At 41.5% G+C, this 13038-nt stretch overlaps 1 protein-coding gene across 1 annotated transcript in view; it reads left to right on the top strand.

Moving 5' to 3' along the window:
* The window catches only part of LOC118331194 (transmembrane protein 211), a 96537-nt gene that overhangs the window by 80833 nt on the left and 2666 nt on the right, over nt 1–13038 (top strand). The window lies entirely within an intron of this gene.

Raw genomic sequence — 13038 nt, 5'->3', positions numbered from 1 at the left:
CACACACACACACACAAACAAGAGCTTCAATAACCCACCCTACATAGATATAATTTATACACTCACATTCACCTGAAGTTTGTATAAATGTAAATCTAATTTTGGGGGATTAAAGCTTTATATGCTGCTCACATTGTGCACAAAACACCAACATACATGTGACCAGATGAGCCAAAACACATGCACATAGTCTAAACATACACAAACGTCATCACAATGGAAGTCAAATTCTTAATGAAGGAATGATACGTGTGCCATTTTGTGCCACGCATTCTTATACACACCCATACGAGCTAATTAACCCATCCCACCACACTCTCTCTCCCCTGAGCTTCAAACAGGCAACCAGAGACATATACACAGACTCAAATCCACAAAAACAGATGCTGCTAGGTGCCAACACATGCAACCAACTAGATATCGTTTTTTTTTTAGCATCACATTCATCATATGTGCTCTTTCTACGTTACATGCCACACAAACACACACTCCAAATATCCAAAAACTCTGTGTACACACATTTTCATAAGCTTACATGGTACACACACACACACACACACACACACATACAAACACCTGAGCTAGACTACACCCCGTCAACGTTGGGGCTGACAGACATATTCTTCATATACAGTCGGAGTCCTGTCTGGTCTGGATCCCCTGCTGCGCCCCGTCTCTACCTCATCCTTATTTCTGTTCCCATCCCTAATAAACACATACGTACACACCTATGTCTGCACCAGGTTCCCCACTTGGCAGGCGGTTGAGGTGAAGGCTGAAGGTAATGGTTTCCATTTTTCCTTAATGCCAATGGGTCAGAGAGCGATGGCAGGGCAGAGCTTCATTACAGCAGCCCAGCAGGGCCCCATGTCTCCTGTAGGGATTCATTATGTTGCTGCACCCCCCCCTCCCCCCCACACACACACACACCCCACCTTATACACACACGCACTCACACACAAAACCCGGCTACACCCAGCACTCATCATAAGGGTTTCTATATATTGTCAAATAATGTTCCTTTAGGTGTGTGTGGAGCTGTGAGGCTGTAACATCCACTCTTCTTGCTTTTTGAAGCAAACACTGTCTCAGCTGCATTTTTGCACACTTTTGTTCCCATGATTAGTTGTTCTATTAACCAAATCCAACTTTTCCTCAAGAAAACATGACATTTTTTAGAGCGTTAAACTGCAATGCCTGAAAATTTCACTCAGCCAGTCTGTGCACACTGCTGAGTGAAGAGCCAAAATCTGATTGTGCTTTTCACTGTAAAAACAATGAATTGTTCATCACAATTCATTTCCACAGCAGGTGTACTATCTAAACTCTCATAGGCAAACCAAAACGACTGTGCTTGGATGGTTCTACGCACAAAGAGCCTCTTACGGTCCTTTAAAAGCCCCCTAAAATTGTATCAAATGGTAACAAAGTAGTATTGAAAACACATTTTCCAAAAGCATCTGGTCCTTTTTTCAGATTTTTATTTTAACAAATCAAATGATCCTTTGACCCAATACAGTATATTGTACCGTCTACCCTCTCTGCCCCAGTTCAACACACCACCAGAGATACACACACACACACACACACACACACACACAGTAACACACATAGATAGAGATCAAGATTCATAAACAGGGACATTCATTTCTTATTGTCTCTGTAGACTACACAAGCAACACAAAAAGTCACATTTACAACACACACACACACACATACACACAAGCTGATTAATGGGAGCTTATATATATAGTTACTGCGCCCAGATGCAGTGCTCCTGATCTCCTTTTGTCTACAGCAGCCTGGTGCACAGCACATTCATATTGATCCACTTTCTCTCTTCCACTGCTTCATAAACATAATGCTGCCAAGGCAACACTTTTTAAAACTGTGGATGCAAAATTAATTTACACAACAAAGATGAATTCCTGTAGCAGAGCCTTTCAGATTCTCTCACTTGAGTTACAGGGTCGTCTGTATGCTGAGTGAGCTCTGTAACCCCAGGACGTAGGAAGCCCATTCAAAATACATTTGAAAAATGTGTGGCAGTCGATTGGAAAATAAATACCCTGTTTTTAGCCCACTGCATGAATTCATGCATTTTGCACTTTTCATTAAACCTGTGGTGTTCTGCGGGAGGTTATGAGCTCTACAGTATACTCTATCAAATAGCAGGTGTGGTTACTGTGTTTTTATGTAGACGTGTATATTTATTCAACAAGGTTCACTTCATCTTCTGTGCGGTTTTCTTGCATGTGTTTAACAAAGGTGGGATTAGAAACATTTGAAGGGGGGGCACTTTTAAAGAAAGGGGGCACATTTGTAAAATGAGTATAAAATATGTTACGACTCAAGTTTAAAGCCCAGGTTCCTGCAAATAATGAACTGTACATTATTAATAGCTATGCTGTTAACTCGGTGTAATGCAGGAATGCCAAATAAGCAATTTTAAATATCCTAGCATGAAATATCAATAAATGGCTGCTATTTGTAACTACAAATAGCCTACAGCCAACAACAGCCAAGGCAACGGTGCTGTTTGTAGTTATTTTGTCTCTTTTTAGTTGTTTTGCAAATCTTTATTTTGTTCTTTTTGCATCTCTTTCTGTTTGTGTTATGTCTCTTTGTGGCCATTAAGCATCTCATTCTTGTCATTTTGTAGTTGTTTGATCGACTTTCTGAGAAATGTAAATAGTCCCTTCATACGGAGGCTCTGGTATAGAGAGCAGGCCAGTTCAGTAAACCATCCATGATACCAATAAGCTTATAACAAACTACCTATTACCATCTGAATCCGGTAGGGGGCTGTGACACACCTCTGGAGTTTAGAAATGTATGTTTTTATTAAAATAACCTTGTGGGGACAAATAAGTTGAAGATGAGTAGAAGGCCATGCACACCACTTGTTTGGTCTAATTTATTTATTAAAAAGTCAACATTTTGGTAGTTTCTTTTTTCTTTGGGAAAATAAAGTTGAACCAGTTCCTAATTTAGTAGCTTTCATCTGCTTTGCATAATACATACAAGAAATAAAAACAAGGTTTGTATCATATTCATTGTGGCATGTTCTGCTCTACTTTTCTCCCAACTGAGTCTATGGAATATGTGAACTGTGATGCCACAGCACAGCTGGATATATGATGCACCTATCAGTGTCACTGGGTTGTTCTGACTTTTCCGGCTGACATTCCCTGTTGGACCTGAGGCAGCTACTGAACCCAGGAGATGTCTAGCTTAAGAGTTTAGCCTCAGGGCCAGAGGCTGTCAACACAATCACAGGGTTAATGTCAGACACACGGCTTTATACACACACACACACACAGTGACATCACCTTTAGCAGCCGTCCACAGCAGCACAGGGACACAGCTTCCGGTTTTATCAGATAAACCACAGTTTCTTCATTGACTGTTTCCTCACACAGCACATCAACTTTTCACACTTGATTGATGTCGTCAATCTAATCGCCACTTTCTTTCTTGAATCATTATTATTTATTTTCCTATTCATGCATGTGAGGTAGTTTGTCTCCCGTGCTAATCCAATCTGCGAGGTGGGATGGATGGATTGAGAGACAGATTAGGTTTGGTTAGGTTGTTCACTGACACAGCCCCATGTGCGCTGTGGGTTGCCTCATAAGGGATAAGGAAGTCAAGGACAAGCAATTTGTCTGAGGTGGTAAATTAATTTGCAACATAAAAAAAATAGATGCCGATATGGAAATGGAAGTAATTAAGATGATAGATTGGATGCAGCGTGTGAGATTCATGTGTCATCGCTACAGTGCTCCCAGGATAGAGATTCACAGCCATAAGCATGGCTCAGTATGCACTGGGAATTGAGACACACACACACACACACACACACACACACACATCAAGTGGTCTTTGTTTGGAGGCTGGAGTCCAACTAATTGCATGCTGTGTTGTGCATCTTTTTGTATTCCATTAATTCTTTTATTATTTCATTATTTGTTTTTTTCCTTCTCTTATCATAAATTGACAATTGGCATTTGAATCATCCTCTTCTTGAAAAACTCAGCAGCAATATCTCTTCATCAGTGTTGCTCATAACATAAGATTCTATGACAACTGGATGAAGCAACCCTTTCAGAGGAATACTTATTAGCTTTCTTGAGAGCTAGATGAGAAGATCGATACCACTCTCACACTTGTATGATATATATTAAGCTAAAGCAAGCCGCTGGTTAGCTTAGCTTAGCAGTAATCACTGAAAACAGGGGGAAACAGCTAGGCTGTCCAAAGGTTAAAAAAAGCTGCCCATCAGCAACTAAAGATCACAGAGGAAGTCCCTGTTCCTGCCCAAGAAATAGTCCAGCACATATCCGTAATCGTAAGAAAAAAACATTTCTTGTATTGCAAGTATTTTTTGGGGTCTTTTATTGGGGGTATTTTATTTCCCAAAATGTTAAATTATTCGTTTAAATTCATCTGTTATCTCTAAATGCCATCTCTATTTGTTTATCTGTTGAGATTATTCACAGTATGTCCTCATAGTGCAACTGCTTGTTGTCTTATCTTCAATTCTCTGTATCTGTTTAGTTCTTGTCTGTATCATTGTCTTTGTTGCTGTAGTGCCACACGGGGAATCATTAAAGCTTTACTTCATAATCTGGTATAATCTCTGAAATGCACAAAGCTTGTACAAGTCAAAATCATTGAGAGTCTATGAGACTAAACAAAACATTTACATGCCCAGATGCACTCTGGGCCGGGGGCTTTAACCACCTCTGCAGTCCTCTGTATGAGCTTAGAGCAGGCTGAATGACTCAGTGATAAACAGACCTATTACTGAGCTCTGATTGACCAGTCCACAGGCAGGCCCACTCACTCTAAAGATAGCAGAAGCTATTTTATTGCCCTGCTAATCTATCCCAACTCCCTGTATTTTATTTCCTCATCGGCTTTCTCTTTCTCTCTCTCTTTGCCCTCCCACTCTTTTATCTCTTTTTGTACAGTGCTCAAGGTCAACGGGTTTTTGCCTCTATTGACAGCAGTGGACATTTTCCACAGGAAATGGTTTAATGTTCTCTTTAACAAGTCACTTTTACATGGACTCTGACAAGTAATTCCCCTGTGTGCTTTCAAATCAGCTTTGTTTCTGAGCAGCAACTTTTGGTTTGTCTCACCTCTATGAAAAGAATAAAATGTATATGATGATGTTATATGATAGACCTATTAAGGGGAGACACCATAGTTGAATAGGGTAAAAAATGTCATCTTATCATTGTGTTTTATTTCCTTGAATGAGCCATTTTTATCTACAGATTACCTTCCATTGAGTCCGCCTTGTTGAATTGCCATGTTTCTACAGTAGCCCAGAACAGACAAACCAAACGCTGACTGTAGATAGGACCGTTCAAATTTTTTACGAGTTTCGTGGCCATCGTAGGTTCTCCCACACGCTTCGCAGCCTGTTCTCATTCCCAAGTCGTCAAATACAGACACTTGTGGTGTTACTTGTTACTTGGTTAATTTGGGCACGACAGGTGAAACAAGCATTATTAGGATACAGAAATAAAATAACCACCATGATCATATTAGCATTTAGCATGTTAGCCAGACCCAGCATCCCAGCATCTGTTGGTCACGAAACATGATGGATGAGTTTGACTTGGGTCACTCAGTGTGCTTGCCGGGTGCGCATTAAACCAATGGTGGTTGAAAGGGCCAGTGTGTAACATTTAGGAGGATCTACTGGTAGAAATAGAATACCGTATTCATAGGTATGTTTTTATTATGTATGTATATATGTGTGTATAATCACCTGAATATAGGAATCGTTGTGTTTTCGTTATCTCAGAATGAGCACATAACGATATGTTACAGTAATGAGTAGTTGTAATAAAAAGTTAATGTTATTTGTTGCTTTCAGCTCTGCTGAAAAGCAACCTGGACCCACTTCTGTTATTGCTCATTTCAGTGAAAAGTAGCAGCTACTGTTTATCATTGTTTATCTTTTAACTGCTTTAGTGTTTTTTGAGTCACTTGCTCTCAGTAAACTCTGGTCCAGTTGGAAATGAGGCACCCACTAAAGGTGGAAGCGAAGCGAGTTTGTGACCGGAAAGCTGTATGATCAATCCCCCTGACCGGCAGGATAAATCTGGGTCGGGGAAGTGAAAGGCAGCGCTTGCCTCTCGCCACCACTGAGGTTCCCTTGAGCAAGGCCCTTAACCCCAACCACTCAAGTGGAGCTGCTCAGTGGCCAACAGATTACACTGTGGTTGTACTGTGCATGTGTAACGTGTGAATGTGATCAGGGTTGGGTCCTCTCAGTAAACCCGGCCTTATATATTAGCAATTACAGGTCTATCTACCAAAATACTGAATCTTTGAAAACTCTTCCTCTTTTCATTCTTTCTCCCCATTGCCGCCTTTTCCTCTCTTTTTCAGAAACATTTATTGGGGAGTCGTGTTTTAGTTGCCGCTGTGTACGTGATCACCTTAAGCCAAATGTTCGAGAAATGTAGGTAGTCGGAGGAGCGTCATTAGCATAATTTCCCAGAGGCGCACTGAGCTTAATTATCAACATGGCTGTGTGCAGACTAGAGCACAGCTCATCACATTAGGATGGAGTCCCTGCTGTTTAGGCCCACGCTCCACCAGGTCCCAGCTGACTACCTGAAGATTCATTGCTGGCACAGTTCAACTCCCAACAACTCTGAAAACTTTCATCTTCCAAACTACAATTCCTCACCTTGAGCACACCGAGGGGTCGAAATAATGGAGCAAACTCAATGCACATTTACACATTTAGATACGTAACTTCAGAGACTCTGGTGGACCATCTGTTGTGGTCTGTACACAACGCTGTATGTTATTTCAACTCATTTTCTTCTAAAGGTTTTTCATATAGAGCGACAGGTTGTATGTGCTCTTCTCAGGGATGCTCATACATTTCTCTGCTACTCCTTTATACCTGTCTGCTAAATGCACATCTGTGGTTTGGATGTCCCTCTGTTTTCTTCTCCACGCTGCTAGACCAAAGGTTGAGGCAAAAGTGTATGAAAAACAGAAACCATCCATCTCCAACTCCATTCGCCTGTAGATAGAAGGGCAAATGGAAATACTCCTTGTATGCGGCAAGTGAAAGGAAATTTTCTACAGACAGCACTGTTGCACTGCCCTTTGTTATGCTTTCATTACTTGACACACACACGGTCACATTTCCAGCAGTCTTTCAGATGTATTTCTTAAACTGCCCTTGAGCCAAGCACTCTTTCCCAGTTGTTGTAGCTCTTTATCAAGACAGTCCTGTATATATGTGTGTATGCAAGCGCCTATGCATAATTGTATGTGCCGATGTGTGTATGTACGATATAATTGAGTGTATGTGGGTCACACTCTTGTTTATTGCCCCGGGCTGTTGCTGTGAATCAGCACCTCATTTACATCAGCTTGCCCGATCACATCTGGGTTATTATTATCTATATGGGATTAGACAAGCATCAGCTCACCTGTTCTATTCATGGAAAATGCTTGCTTATGGAAAAAGAAAAGGGGAGACAAGTTGATAGAGAATGTGGCGGAGTAAGACGCAGCAGAAGAACAGTAGTTCTGATGTATAGCTTTGGGCCTGCATCTGTAATTAAGCAACATTTCGCAGCTCTTTCAAGCATATGTTTCCTGTCACTGTGTTTCATCAATGACAAACATGGCCGGCAACACAAACAAATGAGCTCCGTGTTGGCAAATCAAGATTTATTAGACGCATTTTTGTGTTGTTTTGCGTTGGCCTGCAACTTTACCTGGAAGAAGGCAGACATTATCCCTGGCGGAGAAGAAAAATATGTGTTTTCCTCTCCACTGGCTGGTGTGTTAATGTCTCTGCTATGCAAGGTAATGTGACTCAAACATGTCTGTGGTAATGTAAGGGCACAGTCTAATGTGCGCACTCTCTCATGTGTCTTTGAAGTGAATAGTAGCAGCAGATAATGTCCTTGTTTGGACAGCAGCCAGATAAGAAGTTTCTCTCGAGAGTGAGAGTAAGCAGTGGGTGCTGGTGACATGAAGGATATACTGTAAGTAACACCCAAAGGCCCACTGAGGTTCTATGCTTTTTCTTTCAGTATTTTTTGTATTTACACGTCTGACTGCCCTCATCCCGGTGGAGCTGGTGGTCTCCACCTGACTGTCTGTCTGGCTTGTAGGTCAGAGAAGATAAGCAGGGCATTAAGTCTATTCTAATATATTCTAGTTCCATCTTGCTGCCTGCAAGGCTTGAATGTATATTGTATAACCTGTCCTGTCTTATTTTTCAATGTCACTGTCTTTCTCTTGCTGACTTCTCATTATAAAATGCTTTAAAGTGCCTCTATAAAAGAACACACAAAGACAGTTAGTGAACTAAGCTACTGTTCAACTGTAAATCTTCTGTAAGGATTTAAAAGAACCCTATTGTTTAGGCAGTGAATCACTCTGCTTCAGCACAAGACTACTGTACACCAGGTTTTACTGCACGCTAGTTGTCTCGACAGGCGTCTTTCTGTCTGGGCCGGGGTGACAATAATCAGTGCATTTAATATATTTTATGTAACTGTTTGCCAGAGGGAGAAAACAGACAGATGACACCACGACAAAGCAGGAATTAAAGAGCACTGCATCTACAGTGGGGGAGCCACCCATTTCCTATTGAGTTTAATTTAACCCTTCCCATTGCTAACCGAATTATGACAGTCAGGACAGGGTGGAAATAGAGTTTGATCCAAAGCAGAGGTCTTGGTATAAGCGGCCTTGAAGCTCACAGAATTGAATTTTTTATTAGTAATATCTTGGGAAGAATAAAATTGAGGAGATACAATGTGTATGAATGTCTGGGACTACAGTATATTGGATTTCTGACATTTCTGACAACAGTTGATTCCAGACATACCAGATTTCTACAAGTGAACTCAGGCTTTCACATTATATGACGCACGAGTGGTCCTATGATTTGTGTGTTTCTAGGTTTGTGTAATAAACTAAGCCAGTGAATTCTGTGTAAAAGGTCTGTGATGAAATTGATTCAGTGTCACGCTTGGACGCCAGGTTATCACACACCTTCCTGCCCCACAAACCCATTCAATCTCTTTCTATCATCCTCACTGCTGTGAACCTGTTACAGCGTCTCTGTGAGCAGCTTTCCATTTCTCGCTACACCATTGAGAAAGAGATTCAAGGTTAATTTAGTTCATTTAGTTGCTAAAAGCTGCACAGCGTCTTTGTATGGTAGCACAATGCTCTGTTTTATTTAATTTTCCTCCTCTCCTCTACTACCCTTGCCATGGATGCACACACAAAGAGCCTTTCTGCGCAGAAAGAGAGAAGCAAGCACATACAGGTATTTGCTATTCATTAGCGTTCACAAAGGCCTTCGCAGCCTTGCAGCTACCTGTGAAAACAGGCTAGAGCTGATCAACAATGAAATCCAGTGCTCTTGGATGCTTCTGGCAGTTTTGCGTTTCCAAATCAATATTTTACTTCCTCACTCTGAGTTCTGAGCCCACTTTAAAGCTGATGAAGTGTGCATTCAAACAAGTTGTCAGCAGTGACAAATACAGCGAGTAATCCAAGAAGGTTTTCAAGATTAACAGACTGTAAGTAAGTTAAATGACAACCCTGTGAAAAGGTAATTTAAGAAACTCAAAATACTGCAGAAAATTGCCACTTCTTCATATTAGCTCTGATTCTGAGAGGTTTATGTTTGTTTTGGCATCCTGTGAATTTCCTGTGAATAAACACACGCATTGAAAGATCGTGACCTATTCTTTGGGACTGTGTAAAGTTTGCAATGAAACTGGGACACATTAGTGCCCAGCTAACTGGAGGTCTCTCCATTATTCACTGTCTCATCATCTCTGAGCCATTATGATAGTCTTGTGTACTCAGCGGCACTCATCTGATCGGTGATGACAGACTCTCTCCACACCTCTTCACTTTCATTCCACTCTGCAGAAAAAGGTCTGGCCAAGCTTGACTCTCCTCCCTGTCTTGAGTTCTTACAAATGCGGACCATTGATTGGGGGTTGGGAGGTTAGTAAACTGCTACTTGGGTCTATTAGGAGGTAAATGATGGAAGCACTCGTAGCTTTTTACTGCCTGGTGGCTACTGTGGACAGCCTGTAAGGGACTGTACGGAAGTTACAGGGGTGGGCAGGGGGGTAGAATCTTCCCACACCCTCCTCAGTGTTATTACTGTTTTCTTTGGGATCCCACCCTATCTCAATATATTACCAGAATAACAGCCACTCACTCAGCCACTATTTTTGCATGCATAAAGAGCTGCTAGAAAAAGATGGTGCTATAGCCTGATAACTATGAGACCAGAAATCAGATATCCCTCAAATCAATTACATGATGCCTGAGTCAAAACAAAAGCCATGTTTGTGGTATAACAAGAAAGAAGTAATCTGGAAAATGTGAGTTTATTCATGTTGACCACATTTCTCCCAACAGTAATTGTAACACGTCTCTTTTTGAAGCTCAATCGTGGCTTTTGTCAGTTGTTTTTTGTTATCAACAATACTAAAGTATTACTAAAGTATTGTTGTGGTTATTCTGCTTTCATGTGATCTCAGCAGGTCTCTCAAATCATCACCCGCTGACTCTCTTACACGGCCACCCCTCTATTATCTTAGCCAATGGTGTCAACTACACAGAGGCATTCAGTTTGCTGTGTTAAGTGGGAGTCCACATACACATAATGCCCTCCTGGCTCCACGAGTAATGAACACTTTTAGGCTCGCTGCATGACATCTTGGTGTAATGTCAGCCTCTTTCATCACACTGCCCATTCCTCAAAGGATTAGACTACCGGGCTGTGTAAGACCCTGTCAAAATTAAACTCGTCCACCCTGCAGTGGGAACTAGAATGCTGTTTCACATCTCTACCATAATTGAAGGTTTGGAACAAAACATAGACCTCATTGTTCCGAATTATGCATCATGTACAGTATTCGATACATGGTTATTCATGGAGTACTCCACCAATTTTGCATAGTACTCCTAGACTGTAAGGTCTGGATATTGGTATTTGTTAACGCGTGTAGATTAATATCTGTATGTGTGTCTCAACAATTATGTGTAAATTATCTATGAATTGTTGTATGTTTTGATGTTTTTAATGTGGTCTTTTGGGATTAGACATTGAGCTAAAAGATATCTAAATAAATCAAATCAAATCAAAATCAAAATCACAATGCAGCTCAACTGCCAGCAGTTGGAGATTTGAGTGTGTTATACTAGTGTCTAATATATCCTCAAGCCTAGAGACTCAAGCAGAGATGAGGAGTGGGCTATGTCTCACCTCTAACTCCACACCTCCAGGTTTTTTTCATTTTTAAACTTGTAGTACCTATACTGTCAAAAGGCTTTGTACAACATTTTTCACATACGCAGTAGTCCCCCCCCCAAAGACCCGTAAAGACTTTGATCTGTTGCGTTTACTTTTAAGATGTGTAAATGTGCTTTGGTTTCGTTTCATCCCTCTCAGATTTGAATGATAAAATTGATCCACTTCGAGTTAGCCTCTGATATGAGGTTGATTTTACAGTTTTTCGAAGGTTCTCCTCTCATTAAAGGCTTGCAGAGACCCAGTCAGCCCAAGCTGCAGCTTATCTGATCCAGACACCCGCCCTGCGTACCCTCCCAGTCTGATTGATAAAATCCAGCCCTCACCCTGCTTACCTGACACTTGTAAAGAGACTGCTGTCTGGATTCCATTTCTGTATTGATTATTTGGGGGTTATGCTGTGTTGTTCATCATTTATCTGTTTTGCTATAAATTCCATCATTTCGGAGTGGGAAGGGAAGTGGCCTTGGGTTGTCAGCGCATGCCTGCGTCTTTGTGTTTCTTCCACAAAAGCCAATGATAGTTTGATAAAGAAGGTCATTAAAGTGTCATTAGGCACTGAGCTTTGAGGCGCCGGGCCCATGAAGATAAAACATGGGGCCACTCTGAGAGCTGGGAGGGCTGGGTACAGGGCTGGGATACGAAAGGAGGAGAGGCAGATCCCCAATGAACTCCACAGAGAGACACTACAGCAGGCTAGACAAACCACACTCAAGAGATACCTCTCCTTCACCCATTCAGACCTCTTTCTTTGTTTCTTCCCCATTATTCTGCTTTTCTCTTCCTAACAGTCAATCCCGAAACCCCCAGTGTGCAACTAGAACATCAGTGAAAGCTTCCTACCTCCTCATCCCTGTTCTACTATCACAATCCTTCACTGCCCACACAAACCATCGATTCAATACTCATACAGCTACTGCTCTGCAGCTCTCATATGAGCACTGTTTCTCCCTGACCATGAAGCCGCTGCCCTTGAAAGTAGCAAAACAGACATCTCCTGAAATCAATACAACGTAATAAAAGATATGTTTGTTGTGGTTTCCAGAGGGCTGCTCACTATCACAAGTTCAAGCTTTTCCAGTAACCCTAAGCTCTCCAAAGCTAAAACAACTATGACACCTGGCATTGTAATGGAAATCCAGCCAGGACTCAGAATGACTAAGAGCAGCAATGATAGCCTGTAGCGCAGTCGATAACTGCTTGGCAGCACGGGCTGGGAGACTTGACTCAATTTGTAAAAGCGAGCCGCTCTCGGGCTGCATGGGCGCTGAGGACAGTGTCTGAGAAAGCTGATCGCAGCACAAGTGCAGGGGGGTGCTTCTTTTTACGAAGCCCTAGAGTTTTAAAATGAGGAGGGCAAATGGATTTGAGGAGACATGAGTCATTTTACATTAGACGTTTCTGTCAATTAAAGGTAATCAGAGCTCTTGTTGTTTTATATATTAAAAGCTCTGTTCTGCCACTGTTGGACTTATAAAACTATCTAGGTCATAATTTATTTTTATACATATAACAAAAGGCAACAAGTCACAAGTCTCTGTGAAAATGGAGGTACTTCAGCACTGATGAAGTATCTGAATCACTCACTTGACCCTGACTGTTTTCTGCAAAACCTCTACTGCCACCAAGTGGCTCTCACTTGGCATACCAATACAGCATATAAATCTAGCCCTTGGAGTGTTAAAGGGTTG

This window comes from Morone saxatilis, unplaced genomic scaffold (assembly GCF_004916995.1).
Source record: "Morone saxatilis isolate NCDOM2014 unplaced genomic scaffold, NCSU_SB_2.0 Contig20, whole genome shotgun sequence".
In the NCBI taxonomy this organism is placed as follows: domain Eukaryota; kingdom Metazoa; phylum Chordata; class Actinopteri; family Moronidae; genus Morone; species Morone saxatilis.
The sequence above is the reverse complement of the archived record's forward strand: the minus strand, read 5'-3'. Positions and strand labels throughout refer to the sequence as shown.